The following is a 21700-nucleotide window of genomic DNA, read 5'->3' as shown; positions in this document are numbered from 1 at the left end:
CAGGATAAAAGGAAAAAACCTCACAAATTTTTGTTTGTGCAGTTTCATTTTACTATGGCAATAATCCCCATGTGGATGTAAACCGCTTTATGAGGCCACAATAGGGTAAAGAATAGAAAGAGCGCCATTGAGCTTTTGGAGGGCAGATTAGGCGAAGGACACAGATCAGGTGCCAGGACACATTTCAAAAGTTCCTGAGGTTTCCAGAAGGGTGAAACCCCCAACAAATGACACCATTTTTGAAACTACACCCCTGAAAGAATGTATTTTTGGTTATGATCAGCCTTTTGACGCAATGGTTTTTTTACAGTTTTTTGTTGAAATGTAGCGTGAAAAAAAATTTTGTGCCATTTTTCACAAATTCAGCATTTATAGGACCGATTTGTCAGATGCAGAGCATGAAAGTGAAACAAATGGGCTTAATTTTTATAGTGCTGTTTCTCCTGAGTTCAGAAATACCCCCAAAGTGGCATAAATATGTTCACTGGACATACGGCAGGGCCTGCAAGTGAAGCAGCAACCTGAGGCATTCAAAGACCAATATTTGAATGATTGATTCACCAGCCCCAAGTAATGTTCAAAGAGACCGTGGACCCCCAGAATGATGGAAACCCCCCACAAATGACACAATTTTTGAAACTAAACCCCTGAAAGAATGTATTTTTGGTTATGATAAGCCTTTTGACGCTATGGTTCTTTTACAGTTTTTTGTTGAAATGTAGCGTGAAAAAAAATTATGTGCCATTTTTCACAAATTCAGCATTTATAGGACAGAATTGTCAGATGCAGAGCATGAAAGTGAAACCAATGGGCTTAATTTTTATAGTGCTGTTTCTCCTGAGTTCAGAAATACCCCCAAAGTGGCATAAATATGTTCACTGGACATATGGCAGGGCCTGGAAGTGATAGGACAATGCAAGGATTTTGAAGCTTTTAGGGCTATTTCCCTATAGGTTTTGCAGGTCCCAGTTTGATTTACATTGGCCCTTATAGCCAGAAGTACCTCTGTTTTATAAAAGACCACACTAAATATTTTTTAAGGGGTTTTGTATATACGCTTGTATTGTTCTCTTGTTTTTTTGGAACAGATGTGGTGAATATCTGAAATATTGAAACACATTTTTTATCAAAAATGTCCACTTAGTACATCATTTTCATGCAACAGCAAAAATGTGGAAAAATATACTCTGACATTTATAAAGTTATTTCCCCTGCTTTCATAAAATAAACCTTTATATACTGCCTGGACACATGGCAGGGCCTGGAAGTGATAGAACGCCACAAGGATTCTGAGGCCTTCATTTACTTGGTATTCATCTAGGGGTATAATGGGAATTATGGAGGTGGACGAGATTAGGGGTTCAGAGTATTCAAATAAAAAAAAAGAAAACAGGTAAAAAAGAAATTTATAAGTCCAGGGACGTGTGGTAAATGCGGAAGCAGTTTTTATTACAAAGACCAGGGTGGGAGGGACATGTGTCGCACTGATATGTTGTGTCTTTGCGTTTGCCATTTTTGAAGCAGACAACACATCTTTTTTGGGGGTGACTTTTTTTTGCAGTGGGGGGCAGCACTCCAGGAAAGTGCTGCCCAGGAACAATTCTGCAGACAGCAGTCGCAGAGGCAGAACTTTCTCCTCCCTCTGCCGCATTATCACCAAAGAGAAGACATTTAATTACCTTCTCCTGGTATTCCAGGTATGATCCCTGGTGACCAGTGCTCCTAAAGATGACATAGGAGTTGTACAATGCCGTTTGGATAAAATATACTGCCAGCTCTTTGTACCATATTTTACATTTCCGCATGGCATTGTACGGTTTGAGGATCTGGTCAGACATGTCCACTCCCCCCATAAATTTATTGTAATGCTGAATGCATAGTGGTCTTGAGATTCTGCTGTTCCGCGGACGGGGACAAGGGAGCTGCTGGCATCATGAATGCTAGATAGCATAAACACTTCTTTTTTGTCCCTAAATTTTAAAAAGAGGACCCCATCACTGTGAAGTGCTCTGCTCTCCCCAACCTGCAGGGTTTGGCTTTTTAGGGTCTTGGGAAGGTGCTTCTGATTCCTGCGGATCGTCCCACATGCGAGTGTTTTTTTCTCAGCCAGGCACTGAAACAAGGCCACACTTGTGTACCAATTATCAAGGTACATGTGGTACTCCTTGTCAAACACTGAATGCAGGAGGTCCCAGGCAATCTTCCCAGTTATTGTGAGGGATGGAGGACAATCAGGGGGCTGAATTTGACTGTCCCTTCCCTCATAGATCCGAAATGTGTGAGTGTAGCCTGTTTCGGACTCACACATTTTGTAAATCTTTATGCCATATCTGGCACGTTTGTTAGGCAAATATTGCCTAAACTTTATTTTCCCCTTGAAGTGCACAAGGGACTCATCCACCGAAATCTCTCTTTTTGGGGTGTATAGGGAAGAGAATTTTTGGCTTAGAAATTTAATCAGGGGCCGAATCTTATACAGTCTGTCAAAACTGGGGTCATTTTGGGGGGGGGGCATTGGGAATTGTCTGCAAAATGGAGAAATTTTTGGACGGCCTCAAAGCGAGCCCTGGGCATTGTTGATCCATACAAGGGGGTATGATGTAAGAGATCTTTAGACCAATAGTCCCTTACTGATGGTTTTTTTGTAAGGCCCATATTTAGCACTAATGCCCAAAATTTTTTAATTTCTTCTCTAGTGGTTGGATACCATCTATATGGCCTGGCATAAAATGAATTGGGGTTAGTTTCTAAAAATTGCTGGGCATATAAGTTGGTTTGCTCAACAATCAAGTCCAGCAGGTCATCTGTAAAAAATAATTTGAAATGGCCAATTTCAGATAACCCTGCTGTTTGTACTTGGGCTCCTGGAACAGCGGTAAAGTCAAGTACTTGGGGGACATAGGAGGTTGTGGAAAACCAGTTACTTTCTGGAGGTGGAGGTAAAACTGGAGTTATGGCCCTCCTAACCCTGCGAGGAGGTTCTTCATTATCAGATGAGGAAGAAGAAGAGGAGGACAGAACAAATTCTGAGCCTCCCTCACTCGCTGATTCTGTATCTGAGGCTAACATAGCATACGCCTCCTCAGCACTGTATGTTCTTTGTGTCATTTTGTCTAATGCACTTTATTTGAAACTGTAACAATGTGTAATGTAATTTACTTGCAAATGTAACAATCATTACAGTGACACTGACTGCTGCTGGTGGACACAGATGAACTGTCACTGTTCAAAACTGTCAGTCTGACAGTGAATAACGCTGTTGGACTCTCGCTGACACTGAAACTGGCTGTGACGGACACTGACTGGCTGTGACAGACGCTGACTGACTGTGGCGGACGGTGACTGACTGTGGCGGACGCTGACTGACTGTGGCGGACGCTGACTGACTGTGGCGGACGCTGACTGACTGTGGCGGACGCTGACTGACTGTGACGGAGGCTGAATGACTGTGACGGACGCTGATTGACACTAATTGATTATAACTAACACTAACACTGACTTTTTTTAAATTTTTTTATGTATAAGTTTTTTTGACAAAGAACAAAGAAACTGAAGCTCCCTTAGATTAGGAGACTCTGACGGATGCTGACACTGAAACTGGCTGTGACGGACGCTCACTGGCTGTGGCGGACGCTGACTGACTGTGGCGGACGCTGACTGACTGTGGCGGACGCTGACTGACTGTGGCGGACGCTAACTGACTGTGGCGGACGCTGACTGTGGCGGACGCTGACTGTGGCGGACGCTGACTGTCACGGACACTGACTGACTGTGATGGACGCTGACTGACACTAATTGATTATAACACTAACACTGACTTTTTTTAAATTTTTTTATGTATAAGTTTTTTTGACAAAGAACAAAGAAACTGAACTCTGACGGACGCTCACTGACTCTGACGGACGCTCACTGACTCTGACGGACGCTCACTGACTCTGACGGACGCTCACTGACGCTGACGGACGCTAACTGACACTGACGGACGCTAACTGACACTGACGGACGCTAACTGACACTGACGGAGGCTATCTGACACTGACAGACACTGACTGATGCTCACTGATGCTGACGGAAGCTAACTGACACTGACGGATGCTAACTGACACTGACTGATGCTCACTGACGCTGACTGACACTGACTGACACTGATACTAACTAACACTGACTTTTTTTTTTTTTTTTTTTTAGTTTTTTTGACAAAAAAAAAAGAAACTGGGAACTCCCTAATAGTGTGGGAGTTATGGGGGATGATCACAGAGGGGCAGCTGTGATCAAAGGGTTAAAATGGTGGATTTTGACTATGAGGGGACAGCAGAAGGACACAGGCTCCGTTCTCTTCACTTCACAACGCTGAATGAGGAGAATGGAGCTTGCAGCCCTCCTCTGTCCTCCTCTTGACACGTGATCGCTGTCTGATTGGCCATTCTGTACAGATCGGCCAATCAGAGCGATCGCCGGCAAGGGACCGCTGTGATAGGTCCCTTGCCGGTTACTAGGATACCGGACCCGGCGGCCGGCGCCGAGATCGCGGGTCTGTGTCACTGTCACTCGTGACAGTGACACTTTAAAGTTGTGACGTGACTCTACGTCTAGGTGCGGGAAAGACCCGCATCCTATGACGTAGAGTCACGTCAAGGTGCGCAAAGGGGTTAATAACAGTGAATTAGAGAATGTGTTATTTTGTTGTGCTGAGTACATATAAGAAACTTGTCTTCGTGGGAATACCCCTTTAAATAAAGGGATTTTACATAAATATATAAAGCTTCCAGGGTCCAGGCTAAGAAAAAACATTTCAGGGAAAATTCGATTTTCAGCGGTGTGGCAGTTTTTTGTTAAGACACCAGAGGAGCCGAGCGTGTGTATATGTAGAATCTGCTGGTAGTAAGTGGAGTGTGGTCAGGGGGCTAACCTTTGCACCACGACCCTGCATCAGCACATGCAGCGTCACCATCCAATGGCCTGGGAAAAACATGGTACAGATGTGGTGGTCCATCCAGCTGCCGCAGCAACAGCAGCAGCACCTATTGGCACACATGCCATTTCAGCCAGTCAAGGCTCCAGCACCTCTGCCTAAGGGAGCTGTTTGTCTTTGACATCATCTTCCATTCCAGGTGTTCCCGCTCCTCGCTCTGCATGGTGGCAGCAATTGTTGCACGAGGTGATAACAAAGAGACAACTGTATGCGTCCAGGCATCCTAAGGTGCAGAAGCTGACCATGCTCCTGCCCAAGTTGTTGGTACTGCAGTCCCTCCTTTTCCAACTCGTGGACTCTGCACCCTTCGGAGAACTAATGGCTTGTGTCAAACCGAGGTGGAGAGTTCCAAGCCGAAATTTTTTTTCCAAAAAGGCAGTGCCAGCCCTTCACAAATATGTAGAACAGAAGGTGGGTCAGTCCTTTAGCTTATCAGTTTCTTCCAAGGAGCACGGCAGCGTGGACGTGTGGATCTGTAACTACGGGAAGGGCCAGTACATGTCCTTTACAGCCCACTGGGTGAATGTACTTCCCGCCCAGCCACACCAACAACTTGAATAAGAGATGCTGCTTTCTCCTCCACGTTGTCAAACTGCTGCTCCTGCGCCTCCTCCTCTTCCTCCACCATCACCTCAGCCTCCACAAGTCCAAGTGCTGCTCCATTATACCACATGTGCAGGGCACAGCGGTGTCACACACTTCTACACCTAGTTTGCTTGGGCAAACGAAGTCACATAGGGGAGGAACTTTTCCGCGTCATGCAAGAAGAAATCAATCTGTGGCTTTCTCCGTGACAACTGAAAATCGGAATCATGGTGACAGACAATGGGAGGAACATGGTGTCCGCGCTGCACCGAGGAGGGATGGCCTATGCGCCCTGCATGGCGCACCTGTTCAATCTGGTTGTCATCAGGTTCCTGAAGTCTTCCACCCATCTACAAGACATTCTAAAAATGACCAGGAAACTGTGCATGCACTTCAGCCATTCAGCCATTGGAAGAAAAGCCATTAATGATTTTTTTATGATGCAAGCGGACCGGAGTACTCCCCTGTGTAACTTTGTTGTCAGCCACTGGCAGCTCATGCGTCACACCTGCCGTTTGCTCAGGCCCTTTGAAGAGGCCACGTTATTTGTCAGTTGCAAGGATTGGGGGATGAATAACGTCACTCCTCTGCTTCATGTCCTGGAACTCATGCTGCAAAATGTGTCTGGTCAGGGCATGTTTGCTCAGGCCCTTTGAAGAGGCCACGTTATTTGTCAGTTGCCAGGACTGGGGGATGAATAACGTCACTCCACTGCTTCATGTCCTGGAACTCATGCTGCAAAATATGTCTGGTCAGGGCACTGGTGAAGTAGCAACTACATCTCATGGCCACATGAGTCTGTTGGGGGCTGAACTATAGAAGGAGGACATTGGAGCACAAGCAGAGTCTAGTGAAATCAGTGGACAAGAGAGGAGGAGCAGGAGTATCCGGAGGAGATAGAAGACAAGGCAGATGACCCAGAAGCACTATGGCAGTACACAGTGGAGATGGAGGCCGGGAGTCACTTGCACAGATGGCCCGCAGCATGCTGCTTTGCCTAACTAGTCACAGCCGAATAGTCAACATCCGGCATAGGGATGAGTTTTGGCTCTCCCCCCTCTTGGACCCTCACTACCATTCAACAATGGGTGCCTTTTTTCCAGCTGCCGAGAGTGAGAAACAACTGGCGTACTATAGAGAAATACTGAAAAGACTGTTGGCCGCTACCTTTGTGTGCCATTGTCCATCCTCTGTTAGGTCTGACTGGGGGATTCCTGGCATTGATCTCTCACATACTACTGCCACGGCTGCTGTGGGGAGATGGGGGGGGGTAGTAGCAGTAGCAGCTCTATCAGCAGCAGCTGGAGTCCTTAATAATCAACTTCTTTCACCCACCTAGTGGGGAGGATAGCCGCCACCAGCAGCAGCAGGACATGGAGCAGACGCTGCACTAGCAGGGGGTGGTCTACTTGGACAGCACATTACCATCCCAGGTATAGAATCCTCCGGACTACTGGTCAGCCAAACTTGATGCGTGGCCGCAACTTGCAGAGTTTGCAGTAGAGAAGCTGTTTTTCCCGGCCAGTAGTGTGGCATCAGAGCGGGTGTTCAGTGCTTGTCCACCCGTAATGTCAAGATGAATCAGGCTTGTATCGGCCAGGATTTCATCACACCAAAGCCTTCAGATTACATAAGCCTTGATGCCTCCCCCAAATGTTGAGAAATGAGTCTGAATTCTAACTACCTGCCTCAGCCACTATTTTGTTGCTGCCACCCGCATGATGGCACACATCTGCTGCCACTTGCTCCATCTGCCTCCCACCATCTTTACCAGAGACTGGAATTGTCCGCCACTTCCACTTTTCTTTCATTGTGCCACTCTGTGGGCTCCTGCTGCTTCTGCTGATGCCAACTTCGCACTCTATAATTGTGCCACTCTGTGGCCTACTAAGGTGCTGCCACCTCCACACTCTGTCATTGTGCCACTCTGTGGGCTCCTGCTGCTGCTGACGCCACCTCCACACTCTATAATTGTGCCACTACGTGGCTTACCATGTTGCTGCGACCTCCACACTCTGCCATTCTGCCACTCTGTGGGCTCCTGCTGCTGCTGATGCAACTCTACTTTTGTGCCACTCTGTGGCTTACCACGTTGCTGCCACCTCCACACTCTGTCATTGTGACACTCTTCGGGCTCCTGCTGCTGCTGCCGCCGCCTCGACACTCTGTCAATGTGCCACTCTGTGGTTTACCAGATTGATGTCACCTCCACACTCTGTGCCACTCTGTGGGCTCCTGCTGCTGACCCCACCTCCACACTCTATCATTGTACCACTCTGTGGCTTACAATGTTGCTGCCACCTAAAGAATTTGTCATCGTGCCTTTTTCTGACCTCATGCTGCTGCTTCCACCTCCACACTTTGTCATTTTGCCACTCTGTGGCCTACCATGTTGCTGCCACCTAAAGAATTTCCATGGAGCGAATAGTGGCAAATAACCGGTTTGGTGTAAAACGCTCTGCCCGTATTAAGGTGGATGCAACACAAGTTTCTTTTGTTGAGAATTTATGCATAGTCCATTGCCTATATCAATAAATTCTCAAAAAAAAGAAACTTACACGCGTAGTCCATTGCCTATATCAATAAATTCTCAACAGTTGGCCGCTACCTTTGTGTGCCATTGTCCATCCTCTGTCAGGTCTGACTGGGGGATTCCTGGCAGTGATCTCTCACATACTACTGCCACGGCTGCTGTGGGGAGATGGGGGGAGGGGGTAGGAGCAGTAGCAGCTCTATCAGCAGCAGCTGGAGTCCTTAATAATCAACTTCCTTCACCCACCTAGTGGGGAGGGTAGCGCCACCTGCTGCAGCAGGACATGGAGCAGACGCTGCACTAGCAGGGGGTGGTCTACTTGGACAGCACATTACCATCCCAGGTAGAGGATCCTCCGGACTACTGGTCAGCCAAACGTGCCTCTTTCTGACCTCATGCTGCTGCTTCCACCTCCACACTTTGTCATTTTGCTACTCTTTGGCCTACCGTGTTGCTGCCACCTAAAGAATTTCCATGGAGAGAATAGTGGCAAATAACCGGCTTGGTGTAAGACGCTCTGCCCGTATTAAGGTGGATGCAACACAAGTTTCTTTTGTTGAGAATTTATTGATATGCGTAGTCCATTGCCTATATCATAGGCATATTTTTTAAATCCTTTTTTTAGTAAAAACAAGGTCATAAAAAGCTAAAACAGCAGATTCTTCCAGAGGTGGAATACACCTGGTGGTACATTTCCTTGAATATTGCAAAAGTGATGTAACAGTACATTACAAACTAATAGAAATCCATTTCTGATTTTTACGTCCAAATACCTATGTATAATAAACTATAAAACAGATCTACCCTTGAGTTTAATGCTTCACTTCACTGCATGTTTTGCTGACTCGATAAGCACGCAGAGGGTTAATTGTTCAGCTCCAATTATCTTGATCATGAAAAAAAAACTCCTGTTGGTTTCTCTGCTGCAGATAAATGAGAAGTGACTGGTGTTTAGAGATCAGAGCTGAGGTCTTGCTTGATTTGTGCTCATAAAATATAAGTCTTGGCTGTTAGACTTGTCCAGACTTGGCACTGGCAAAATTAAGATTGGTAATTGCAAAATGCAAAGTGTAGCATAGTAAATCCAAATTATCAATAGGCTTAATAACTGTATCCAAGGCCCTAATCTAGTATACTAGAAGACGTCTTCGTCAGCAGCTGGGTTTCTGCTCTGCCATAAACGTCCTCCACTAAGAAAGATTAAATAGCTTCTGGTCTCCATCAGAGATTTCCATACCTGAGACTCCTCCTTGCTCTGAGCACCATATGGAAATCACTATGTAATTTTCTTTTCCTCCTTAATAGACACAAAGATGTTTCAGGGAGTTGGAAGCTAATTACTTTATGTTGTAACCTGATGGAAACAAGAAGCCCTCTGGATCTGCTCACTTATGAAAAGCTACAGAGGTAGATGGTCCGACGTACAGAATGATCCCAGCTCTTCAGAGTGAGACAGTATTAATTACAAGCTACTCTGTGTGTTTGGCAATAAGGGAAATCTTAGCAGAAGGTTAGGTATTCATACACTCGCAATCTTTTGGGAACCCAATATGTTGTGTTAACCCCTTAGTGACGCGGCCTGAAAAGGCTCTAATGACCAGTGCATTTTTAGTTTGCAACCTAGAAATTGTTTGCAGCATTTTTTTCGTAAGACATAGCGCTAGTTCAAACGTAATAAAAGTTTTAAGATTTTTTTCTTTTTTTAGTTTTATTTGGGGTTAAAAGTGGAAAAAAGCCTTTTTTGTCATTTATAGTACAGGCGGTCCCCTACTTAAGGACACCCGACTTACAGACAACCCATAGTTACAGACGGACCCCTCTGCCCCATGTGATCTCTGGTGAAGCTCTCTGGATGCTTTACTATAGTCCCAGACTGCAATGATCAGCTGAAAGATGTTTGTAATGAAGGTTTATTGATAATTCTTGGTCCAATTACACCAAAAATTTTGAAACTCCAATTGTCACTGGGGCAAAAGAAAAAAAATTGTCTAGAACTTCCATTAGAAAATATACAGTTTCGACTTACATACAAATTCAACTTAAGAACAAACCTCCAGACCCTATCTTGTATGTAACCCGGGGACTGCCTGTACATATTTTTTTAATTTTCAAACTAACTCAAAATTAATTTTGTTTCTGTCATTTTGTTATATGATACGTGTAGTCTCGGGCAAACAGGGCCGTGTTTTTAGTAGTGTAGCAGAGGATTTTTTTGTTATATTGGTAAATGCGAATGTATTTTTATGAATATTTATTAAAATTTAGTGTATGTGTTTCTACTTTATGTGTCCCCCATGAGGTCACAAAAGCCCCCTGGAGGAATTTTCACAGGTTTTTTTAAAATTTTACATCTATAAGTGTCCAAGTTACATGGGGAAACGACCCCCTGGTGAGGGCTGATGCTGATCAGAGCTGTAATGGGTCTAATAAGACCCAGAAGCTCTGATTAACCCCTTTATACATGGTGGTGACGTAATCGCCGAGTCTATAGAGCCACCGGCAGTGCCGTCTCTGCTCCTCTATGCATTGCGCTGCTTTAGTAGCAGAGAATCATATATTATATATATCATATATACATATAGGGACATATAGGCTCTTGTATACATTTGTATTGAAAACTAATTTATAAGGATTTCATGGGTGAATGTCTTTTTCAGTATAAAATTTGGTGAGTGGTTTGTGTAGCCATGGGCCCCCTAGAAGGCTTGGGCCCCGGGCTACCGTCCCAACTGCCTATATTATAATCTACTACTGTCCCCAGAAGTGTGGCCATCCTGTACCACAGGACTCTGCACGGTTCATGATCATGGCTAGTGTGAAACAGCCCTTATTTGTAGACAAGCATGAAGTTTGCTACTGATATTGAAATCTTTTATTGAAATCAATGGACCTAACTAGAAATGCCATACATTACCTAAGGATAGTTTTGTCACTGTGGCAAACTAAGCATAGAAGAGCACCACAAATGCTCTGTTTATTTGTGTTTCTTCCACATTCAGAATATGTTGATTATTGAAAATACATTTCTTCAGGAAAAAAAAACATCATTCATGACATAACATTTTGACAATAAACACTTTATTGTACTCTGCTCAATGGATCATGAATTTCCCTATTGTGCAGTACACTAAAAACAAATCACAGGTATATGTTTTATGAGCAAGTCCAAAGAGTAAATAGTATATTCCATTCTGCTACAGCAACCTTTAATTCCTCTGGGCGATACATTCACAAGTCAGTACCTTAATGTAAAAAAAGCCACACTCTGGAGAAGAGAGAGCAATGACGTCATAGGGACACATGTATCAAACTTTTGGCTTGCCTTTTTCTTTAAAGGGAACCTGTCACTAGGGACCTCATTTTCATTAAAGACAGGTGACAGAAGCCCATTACAGCTGCAGTGCAAATATTCCTTTCTGCTTTCTCTAAGCATTTGCGTTACAATATAGTCCCAGGGGTTGGGCTTTGGTTTGGATGAATTTCAAAAAAACAACATGTGAAAAGGTGGGGGCTGAGAGCTGAGCAGTCTGCAGCACAGATAAGTCACATGTTGTTTTTTGAAATGCATCTAAACCAAAGCCTAACCCCTAGGACTACACAGAAGATTCTGTCAGGGGTAAGGTGAGTTATAACACACAATTATATTGCAATGAAAATTCTTAGAGAAAGCAGAAACAGATATTTACAATGCAGCTGTAATGGACTTCTGTAACCTGTCTTTAGTAAAAATGAGGTCCCTGGTGACAGGTACTCTTTAATTTTTGAGACTTTTCATGGTGCTTGTGCTCATTTGCAACATTTTTTGTGCCTAAAGCTCTTCAAAGTTTGCCAATTGTCTTGTTTTCAGCAGTGTTCCCTGAACTACCACCTAAATCCAGATGTGAAAGTCACAAATTTTTGCGCAAATCTACAGCCCTTAACCTTACAGAGAACAAACCATACATTTCATGTAACTGTTCAAAGTTGATTTTATGCTCCATGGTCCTCCATATGATGAAAGCTGCCAGGCTAGTCACTATATAGTCCACTTCGTACACACTATGCAGCATTTAGTGGATTTCACTGGAATCTCACTGGATTTGCTACTGCATTACTTCATGACAGTACAAAAAGCATCATGCCACATGAGAGCAGCCTGTACCTGACTCAGCTCAAGGGCAATGACAGGAAGAGGTTAGTCTCCTCCTACTTCTGATGAAGACGATTTCTGAAAAGTAGCTTAGAACAGAAAAATGTCATAACTAGAGATGAGCGAACATGCTCGTCCGAGCTTGATGCTCGGTCGAGCATTAGGGTACTCGAGACGGCTCGTTGCTCGGACGAGTATTTCCCCTGCTCGAGATCGAGCATTTAATTAAAAAAACACAGTGAAGAACAATGAAGAATAGAATAAAAACAGTGAACACAGGATCATTTAAGATAAAAACACAGTGCAGAACACAGTGCAGAATAGATTACAGATGTTCGGCACATCTGCTTACTTGTCGGGAGATACGCGCGGAACGGCGCGAACAAAATAGCATGTGAAGAACAATATATATGTGTGAAGAACACATTGCAGATGTATTTAAACATCTGCAATGTGTTCTTCACACACATATATATTGTTCTTCACATGCTATTTTGTTCGCGCCGTTCCGCGCAGATGTTCGGCACATCTGCTTACTTGTCGGGAGATACGCGCGGAACGGCGCGAACAAAATAGCATGTGAAGAACAATATATATGTGTGAAGAACACATTGCAGATGTATTTAAACATCTGCAATGTGTTCTTCACACACATATATATTGTTCTTCACATGCTATTTTGTTCGCGCCGTTCCGCGCGTATCTCCCGACAAGTAAGCAGATGTGCCGAACATCTGTAATCTATTCTGCACTGTGTTCTGCACTGTGTTTTTATCTTAAATGATCCTGTGTTCACTGTGTTCACTGTGTTCACTGTTTTTATTCTATTCTTCACTGTTCTTTACATCTGCTAACTTGTCGGGAGATAATATACGCGCGGAACAGTGAAGAATAGATCGCAGATGTTTGCAAATTATCAGAAGACATTATTTTTCAATTAAATAACACATTTTATTCCTGAACCATGGTCCCTTTGAAAAATGCTCGGGTCTCCCATTGACTTCAATGGGGCTCGTTACTCGAAACGAGCACTCGAGCATCTGGAAATGTTCGGCTCGAGTAACGAGCACCCGAGCATTTTAGTGCTCGCTCATCTCTAGTCATAACCTTGGAAAGAAAAGGTTGAGCAGCACAACGTGGACATTGTTCTGTTTGTTTTGAAAGGGGAAATCATATGACAATTTTGTAAAAATCATTATAATATCGGAGTTGCACTTTCACTCTGAAAGTTATAAAGTTAAGGTGACATTTTGAAAGTAATCTTGAAGTTTATTTTCATACACTTTTAGATTTGAATAGGGCTACTACCATTCCAGCAGACAAGTGCTAATGTCCATTACAAGAAGTGAACATTGGAAATGACAAAAACGTACAAACCTTCTGATATAGAGGCTATTTTTCTTTTTGTTCTGCAATTTAAAGTTATCTTTTCTCCTATGCAATAATAGATTTCACTGCAAAAGTAGTTGAAAATGGCAAAATTGCTGTTAGTAACAAAAATGAGACAATTCTTTTGAGATTTATGATATTTCCTCAAAAATGAATATGGAAGCAGTATACAGGGGAAGAGACAATAATGTAAAAACAATGAGAAGCAGATCAGGGAGGATATGGATTCTGTTTCTAAAACTTCCAATGCTAAGAAAATCTAAATGTATTACCACTTCTATAGCCATAACTCTTTAAGATGCTGTCACTGGCGGCTTTCCAAAGAATATATTTACATGATAACCCAGACAGAAGGTAGGAAAAAACAAACTGCATTCCCCATTCTAATTCCCGACATTGACTCTATAAAATCCCAGAACGATGTGAAGCAAAGAGGGAGTTTATTATTTATAGTGAAGACAAAGTGACTCAAATCTGTCTGATGCAGAAGGGGAGAAGCAGACGGCTGAAGTGTTCTTCTAATACAATGATGGTAATGTGGGCAGAGACAAAGCTATTGAGGAGTTCTGTAGAGACACAATGTACGCAGCATCCAGACTGCAGGATGATATTTAAAGTGGAGCTCCAAATGCTAGAAAATTGCTTAAGTGACAGTTCTGTAATATCATGTTATAATTGAAGTGATCCAGACTTAGAGAGGTAACGTCATTCCCAGCCTGTTGGTGGATAGCAAGTGAAGGAGCATAAACTTCCTTTTGCAGCCCTGTTGTACCGTGGCTCACTCTTGTAGTGCACATAGCCAGTATATTAGTGAACAGTCTAATATTGTGGCTTTGTTTATATAGCCACAACAGTTTAAAAGGCACCTAACCAAATTTGGTACATGGGTGGGTGTTTGCTCCATTGTGCAGCAAAGACCCGGTGAGTATGAAGAGGGCTCATACTCCATCCCCACCCCCTTGCTCCCACTACAGGATGTTCAGGAATGTCTTTTTGCTTCAATACCCTCTAGCCCATAATTTTTGTGAAGATAGAAAGCTGTGTGAACCTTTGATGTTCCATAATGACTACTTAATTCCATAGTTTTATTTAAAGTATAACTCTGATGTTCTAATGATTTTAAAAAAATTTCGAATATGATTCTCCCTTTAAAAATAAAATAGAACAATGCCTGTGTGTGATCCTTTTCCTTTTCGATCCAGGATTATGGCATTTTTGTTCTGCAGTTGCATGTCAGAAATATTTCTTAGAAACAGTAAAGTGGGCAGAGACTAACCTCTTCCTGTATCTAATTTAAGTTACCCTAATGCCTTATTATGTTCATCACATGGGTGTGTATACAGCATATAATAAATAGTAGAAACCAGCAATAAAACATTTACATTAAGTGTATAGTCTGTGCTGCGTTAACACTAAGGTTCAATATCTTTAATTCACCGAACACTGTATAGCATACATGCAGGATCCATATGGTGAATAAATTGGCAGCTTTCATCACATTGAGGTGCATGCAGCATGCAATCACTAGTAGAAACCAGCAGTGAAACAGTTACATGAAGTTTATAGCCTGTGCTGTGTGAGCAGTAATGTTTACTAGGTTCTCTGCACTGTACAGACACTTCATGATCCTTCTAGTTCTGTGAGCTGACAGTGTGGTTAAATTATCAGTGTGGTTATGTGGCTTCTGAAACATAGAAAGAGAGATGAGACAGATCAGAGATGATGAAAACCAACTAGATCTCTATTGCATACAATGACAGTCAGTTCTCCTACATCTCTGCTATTCCACAACACACTAGGTCTGCTGTGCCTTCCTGCTGTGCCACTCCAGATAAAGAACTTATCTGTCTGTAGCTTGTAGTTTTCCTCTGGTTACTGCTGCCTGCAGGAACTTAGTGTCTGTATATCAATGTGAGCTCCGTCCTGGACTGCAGGGGGAGGGGGGGGGGGGCTAGAGTACATGGAGCAGAGAGAGAGAAACTCCTCTCCAAGGCCGTCACACAGAAATCCAAGATGGTTCCCCAAGCCTAAGTCAGAAGTTACAGGGTCGCGTCTAGGGGCAACTGAAATTGTGTGCAGCAGGACTTATATCTGTGAAATGCTGTATTTTTGCTGATAACAGTGAATTACAGAATGTTATTTTGTTATCCTAAGTACATTTAAGAAACTTGTCTTTGTGTGAATAGCTCTTTAACTAATGCTTACTATATTCCTATTCCTATTGTATACCATACAATATAGAGATGAACATGAGTTATTTAAAAAGGATAGCAGAACTAGTTAATCTCCATGGAAGTTACAAAAACAATGAAGATCAGCTGTTTGCTGTTAACTGGCATCCCATTTGTGTGGTAAGCTTGTCTCAATGTCTGGCCTGAACATTTAGATACCGGAAATGAACTCAGCACGTCAGTTCAGTTCCAGTGTCTAAGGGTTCATGGCGGACATTTAGACAAGCTTATGTGAGCAAATATATGCTCGCTCGTGGGAAATAGACCTAACTTCACTTATGTGTGACATTCTTCTATGAAGGAATGAAGTTATGTATACATTATAAATAATAGTACAGTACATACTGTATAATATATACAAAGTCCTATCCACAATGCAATTAAACTCCCATTCATCCATAAGATTTTCCTACTTTCCGAAATTTTTTTAATCTTGTGCCATCCACTTTCACCGCAGACGAGCCGGGTAATTAACTTTCACTAACGAGGTGAACAATAGGTCTGTGGCAGAAAACAATAGCAGCCCTTATCAGATTCAGAGGCGTTCTTGGAAAACAAAATCAATTAGCTTTGCAATGCAAATTAACAAGAGGAGACACTGGTCTATTACAAGTCTGTTAGTGAACCTCGCAATCTCTGCCAGGCAGTCAGCGAAAATGGGAGTTCAGATACTACAGGCTGAAATACAAGATAATAGCTGTCTGCACATCTGCCGCACACACGTACACAATGGTTTTACAGATAAATGATTGCCTCGTAACAAGTTGTGCTAATTGTACAAGGATTGGTTGAAGAGGAGGATCTGTAATGGCTTCTTTCTCGCATACAGTTATAAAATCTCAAACAGGAAGTCTCTAGATTGTTTTATAGCTGCAGGCAGTCAGGGAATGCTGGAAGCTGTAGTTCCTCAACAGCTGGAGAGTAACAAGTTGGAAACATTCTCAGCTTTTTCTACTGTTTTTTGATGCATCTTTTATGTGGTTTACCGGTGCAGATTATCATATGGTTTCTTCTTGCGCTGTGTGGTTAGCCTAACTTATGTCCCACTGACCCATTTATCCTATCCAGGGATCTCAGGTTTTAAAAATGTTGCCCGATCAGGAGCTGAACAGGCAGAATAGGAGCCAGGTCTTACTGGATTAAAAAAAGTAGAGGCCTGGCCTTATCTGCCAATTAAAATAAATCACACTGATAATGTAAGTAAAAACAAGGGAAAGTGAGCTGGCAAAGCGCTACTCTGTTTAACTTAACAGATGCGCATAATATAAAAGTTTATGTTTCCAAAATAGTGTAAATTGGAAATTCTGTATAAAATAGCATAACAATCAACCTAATATATACAATTCAGTAATAATAATTAAATAAAGAATTATTAGTAAAAATTCAATTACTAATAAAAGATCAATTACTACTGAAAAATCAATCAATTATTCATAAAATCAATTAATTATTCATAAAAAGTATTCACAATATAAAATTCATTGTAAGCAGTAATATAATAACAAAATTCATATCAGAATTAACAAAAACAACAAATAAAACAAAAATCTCTTTCTTCCCCAATTTAAAAGGAGCTTTTAAATGTGGGCATCCATTGAGTAAGTGTTGTTGATCCATTACACATAGAAAGAAAGAATTTAAATCTAACATTACAAATGAGTCCTTTTCTATCAGATATTTCTTGAATAGAGATGAGCGAACATGCTCGTCCGAGCTTGATGCTCGGTCGAGCATTAGGGTACTCGAAACTGCTCGTTACTCGGACGAATACTTCGCCCGCTCGAGAAAATGGCAGCTCCCGCCGTTTTGCTTTTTGGCGGCCAGAAACAGAGCCAATCACAAGCCAGGAGACTCTGCACTCCACCCAGCATGACGTGGTACCCTTACACGTCGATAGCAGTGGTTGGCTGGCCAGATCAGGTGACCCTGGGATAGACTAGCCGCTGGCCGCGCTGCTCGGATCATTCTGTCTCTGGATGCCGCTAGGGAGAGAGCTGCTGCTGGTCAGGGAAAGCGTTAGGGTGTTCTATTAGCTTACTGTTAGGCAGGAGTGATTCTCAAAGAACCCAACAGCCCTTCTTAGGGCTACAATAACGTTCTACTTTTTTTATTTTAATTTGCATCTATTACCATTTTGTGAGGAATTAGCAGGGGGACTTGCTACCGTTGTGTTTAGCTCTTAGTGGCACACATATCCATAGCAAAGACCGAAGTGGGAAAATTCAGTAGGGGTTGGATTTCTATTAGGCACTAACTCAGTGTCATCTCATCTGGCATAGTAGTGTGCTTCCTTTGATACTTGGCTAGAAAATAGCCATAGGAGAATACAAACAGCTTCTTGAAGCCTACAGTAGCGTTCTATATATTTGATTTCTGGTTGATCTGCTGGTGGCTGTAGTTTCTGCAGTGCATGTACTTGCCAATTCTGAGCAATTTGTAGTGAGACTTGCGACCGCTGTGTTCTGCGCTTAGTGGCGCACATATCCATAGCAAAGGCCGAAGTGGGAAAATTCAGTAGGGGTTGAATTTCTATTAGGCAATAACTCAGTGTCATCTCATCTGGCATAGTAGTGTGCTTCCTTTGATACTTGGCTAGAAAATAGCCATAGGAGAATACAAACAGCTTCTTGAAGCCTACAGTAGCGTTCTATATATTTGATTTCTGGTTGATCTGCTGGTGGCTGTAGTTTCTGCAGTGCATGTACTTGCCAATTCTGAGCAATTTGTAGTGAGACTTGCGACCGCTGTGTTCTGCGCTTAGTGGCGCACATATCCATAGCAAAGGCCGAAGTGGCAAAATTCAGTAGGGGTTGGATTTCTATTAGGCAATAACTCAGTGTCATCTCATCTGGCATAGTAGTGTGCTTCCTTTGATACTTGGCTAGAAAATAGCCATAGGAGAATACAAACAGCTTCTTGAAGCCTACAGTAGCGTTCTATATATTTGATTTCTGGTTGATCTGCTGGTGGCTGTAGTTTCTGCAGTGCATGTACTTGCCAATTCTGAGCAATTTGTAGTGAGACTTGCGACCGCTGTGTTCTGCGCTTAGTGGCGCACATATCCATAGCAAAGGCCGAAGTGGGATAATTCAGTAGGGGTTGGATTTCTATTAGGCAATAACTCAGTGTCATCTCATCTGGCATAGTAGTGTGCTTCCTTTGATACTTGGCTAGAAAATAGCCATAGGAGAATACAAACAGCTTCTTGAAGCCTACAGTAGCGTTCTATATATTTGATTTCTGGTTGATCTGCTGGTGGCTGTAGTTTCTGCAGTGCATGTACTTGCCAATTCTGAGCAATTTGTAGTGAGACTTGCGACCGCTGTGTTCTGCGCTTAGTGGCGCACATATCCATAGCAAAGGCCGAAGTGGGAAAATTCAGTAGGGGTTGGATTTCTATTAGGCAATAACTCAGTGTCATCTCATCTGGCATAGTAGTGTGCTTCCTTTGATACTTGGCTAGAAAATAGCCATAGGAGAATACAAACAGCTTCTTGAAGCCTACAGTAGCGTTCTATATATTTGATTTCTGGTTGATCTGCTGGTGGCTGTAGTTTCTGCAGTGCATGTACTTGCCAATTCTGAGCAATTTGTAGTGAGACTTGCGACCGCTGTGTTCTGCGCTTAGTGGCGCACATATCCATAGCAAAGGCCGAAGTGGGAAAATTCAGTAGGGGTTGGATTTCTATTAGGCAATAACTCAGTGTCATCTCATCTGGCATAGTAGTGTGCTTCCTTTGATACTTGGCTAGAAAATAGCCATAGGAGAATACAAACAGCTTCTTGAAGCCTACAGTAGCGTTCTATATATTTGATTTCTGGTTGATCTGCTGGTGGCTGTAGTTTCTGCAGTGCATGTACTTGCCAATTCTGAGCAATTTGTAGTGAGACTTGCGACCGCTGTGTTCTGCGCTTAGTGGCGCACATATCCATAGCAAAGGCCGAAGTGGGAAAATTCAGTAGGGGTTGGATTTCTATTAGGCAATAACTCAGTGTCATCTCATCTGGCATAGTAGTGTGCTTCCTTTGATACTTGGCTAGAAAATAGCCATAGGAGAATACAAACAGCTTCTTGAAGCCTACAGTAGCGTTCTATATATTTGATTTCTGGTTGATCTGCTGGTGGCTGTAGTTTCTGCAGTGCATGTACTTGCCAATTCTGAGCAATTTGTAGTGAGACTTGCGACCGCTGTGTTCTGCGCTTAGTGGCGCACATATCCATAGCAAAGGCCGAAGTGGGAAAATTCAGTAGGGGTTGGATTTCTATTAGGCAATAACTCAGTGTCATCTCATCTGGCATAGTAGTGTGCTTCCTTTGATACTTGGCTAGAAAATAGCCATAGGAGAATACAAACAGCTTCTTGAAGCCTACAGTAGCGTTCTATATATTTGATTTCTGGTTGATCTGCTGGTGGCTGTAGTTTCTGCAGTGCATGTACTTGCCAATTCTGAGCAATTTGTAGTGAGACTTGCGACCGCTGTGTTCTGCGCTTAGTGGCGCACATATCCATAGCAAAGGCCGAAGTGGGAAAATTCAGTAGGGGTTGGATTTCTATTAGGCAATAACTCAGTGTCATCTCATCTGGCATAGTAGTGTGCTTCCTTTGATACTTGGCTAGAAAATAGCCATAGGAGAATACAAACAGCTTCTTGAAGCCTACAGTAGCGTTCTATATATTTGATTTCTGGTTGATCTGCTGGTGGCTGTAGTTTCTGCAGTGCATGTACTTGCCAATTCTGAGCAATTTGTAGTGAGACTTGCGACCGCTGTGTTCTGCGCTTAGTGGCGCACATATCCATAGCAAAGGCCGAAGTGGCAAAATTCAGTAGGGGTTGGATTTCTATTAGGCACTAACTCAGTGTCATCTCATCTGGCATAGTAGTGTGCTTCCTTTGATACTTGGCTAGAAAATAGCCATAGCAATAGGATAGGATTGTTTGGTTTTAAAAACTCAAAAAAAACAAAAAACACAAAAAAAAAAAAAAAACACAAAAAAACACAAAAAAAAACAAAAAGAAGTAAAAAAAAAAAAAAAGTTATAACTCTCATTTTAAAAATGTTTAACCCGAGGGCTAGGGGTAGAGGACGAGGGCGGGGACGTGGGCGTCCAACTACTGCAGGGGTCAGAGGCCGTGGTCCTGGGCGGGGTGAGACACCACCTGCTGATGAGGGAGCAGGGGAACGCCGCAGAGCTACACTCCCTAGGTTCATGTCTGAAGTTACTGGGACTCGTGGTAGAGCACTGTTGAGGCCAGAACAGTGCGAACAGGTGATGTCGTGAATTGCTGACAATGCTTCGAGCAATTTGTCCACCACCAGTCAGTCTTCCACGCAGTCCACCCATGTCACCGAAATCCCCACTCCTCCAGCTCCTGCACCTCAGCCTCCTCCCCCCCAGTCTGCCCCCTCCCAGGAAAATTTGCCATTTGAACCGGCATACTCTGAGGAACTGTTTTCTGGACCCTTCCCACAGTCACAAACCACTTGTCCGGTTGCTGCTGAGCAATTTTCCGATGCCCAGGTTTTCCACCAGTCACAGTCTGTGGGTGATGATGACCTTCTTGACGTAGTGGAAGTGTGTAAAGAGGTGTCCGACGATGAGGAGACACGGTTGTCAGACAGTGGGGAAGTTGTTGTCAGGGCAGGAAGTCCGAGGGGGGAGCAGACTGAGGGATCGGAGGATGATGAGGTGACAGACCCAAGCTGGGTTGAGAGGCCGGGTGAACACAGTGCTTCTGAGACGGAGGAGAGTCCTCGACCTGAACAGGTTGGAAGAGGCAGTGGTGGGGCCAGACGGAGAGGCAGGGCCAGAGCTGGTGCATCAGCGCCACTGTCAACTAGTGAAGCTCCCGTGGTGAGG

The sequence above is a fragment of the Engystomops pustulosus genome, chromosome 7, assembly GCF_040894005.1.
Source record: "Engystomops pustulosus chromosome 7, aEngPut4.maternal, whole genome shotgun sequence".
In the NCBI taxonomy this organism is placed as follows: Eukaryota; Metazoa; Chordata; class Amphibia; order Anura; family Leptodactylidae; genus Engystomops; species Engystomops pustulosus.
Note: the sequence above shows the minus strand (reverse complement) of the source record.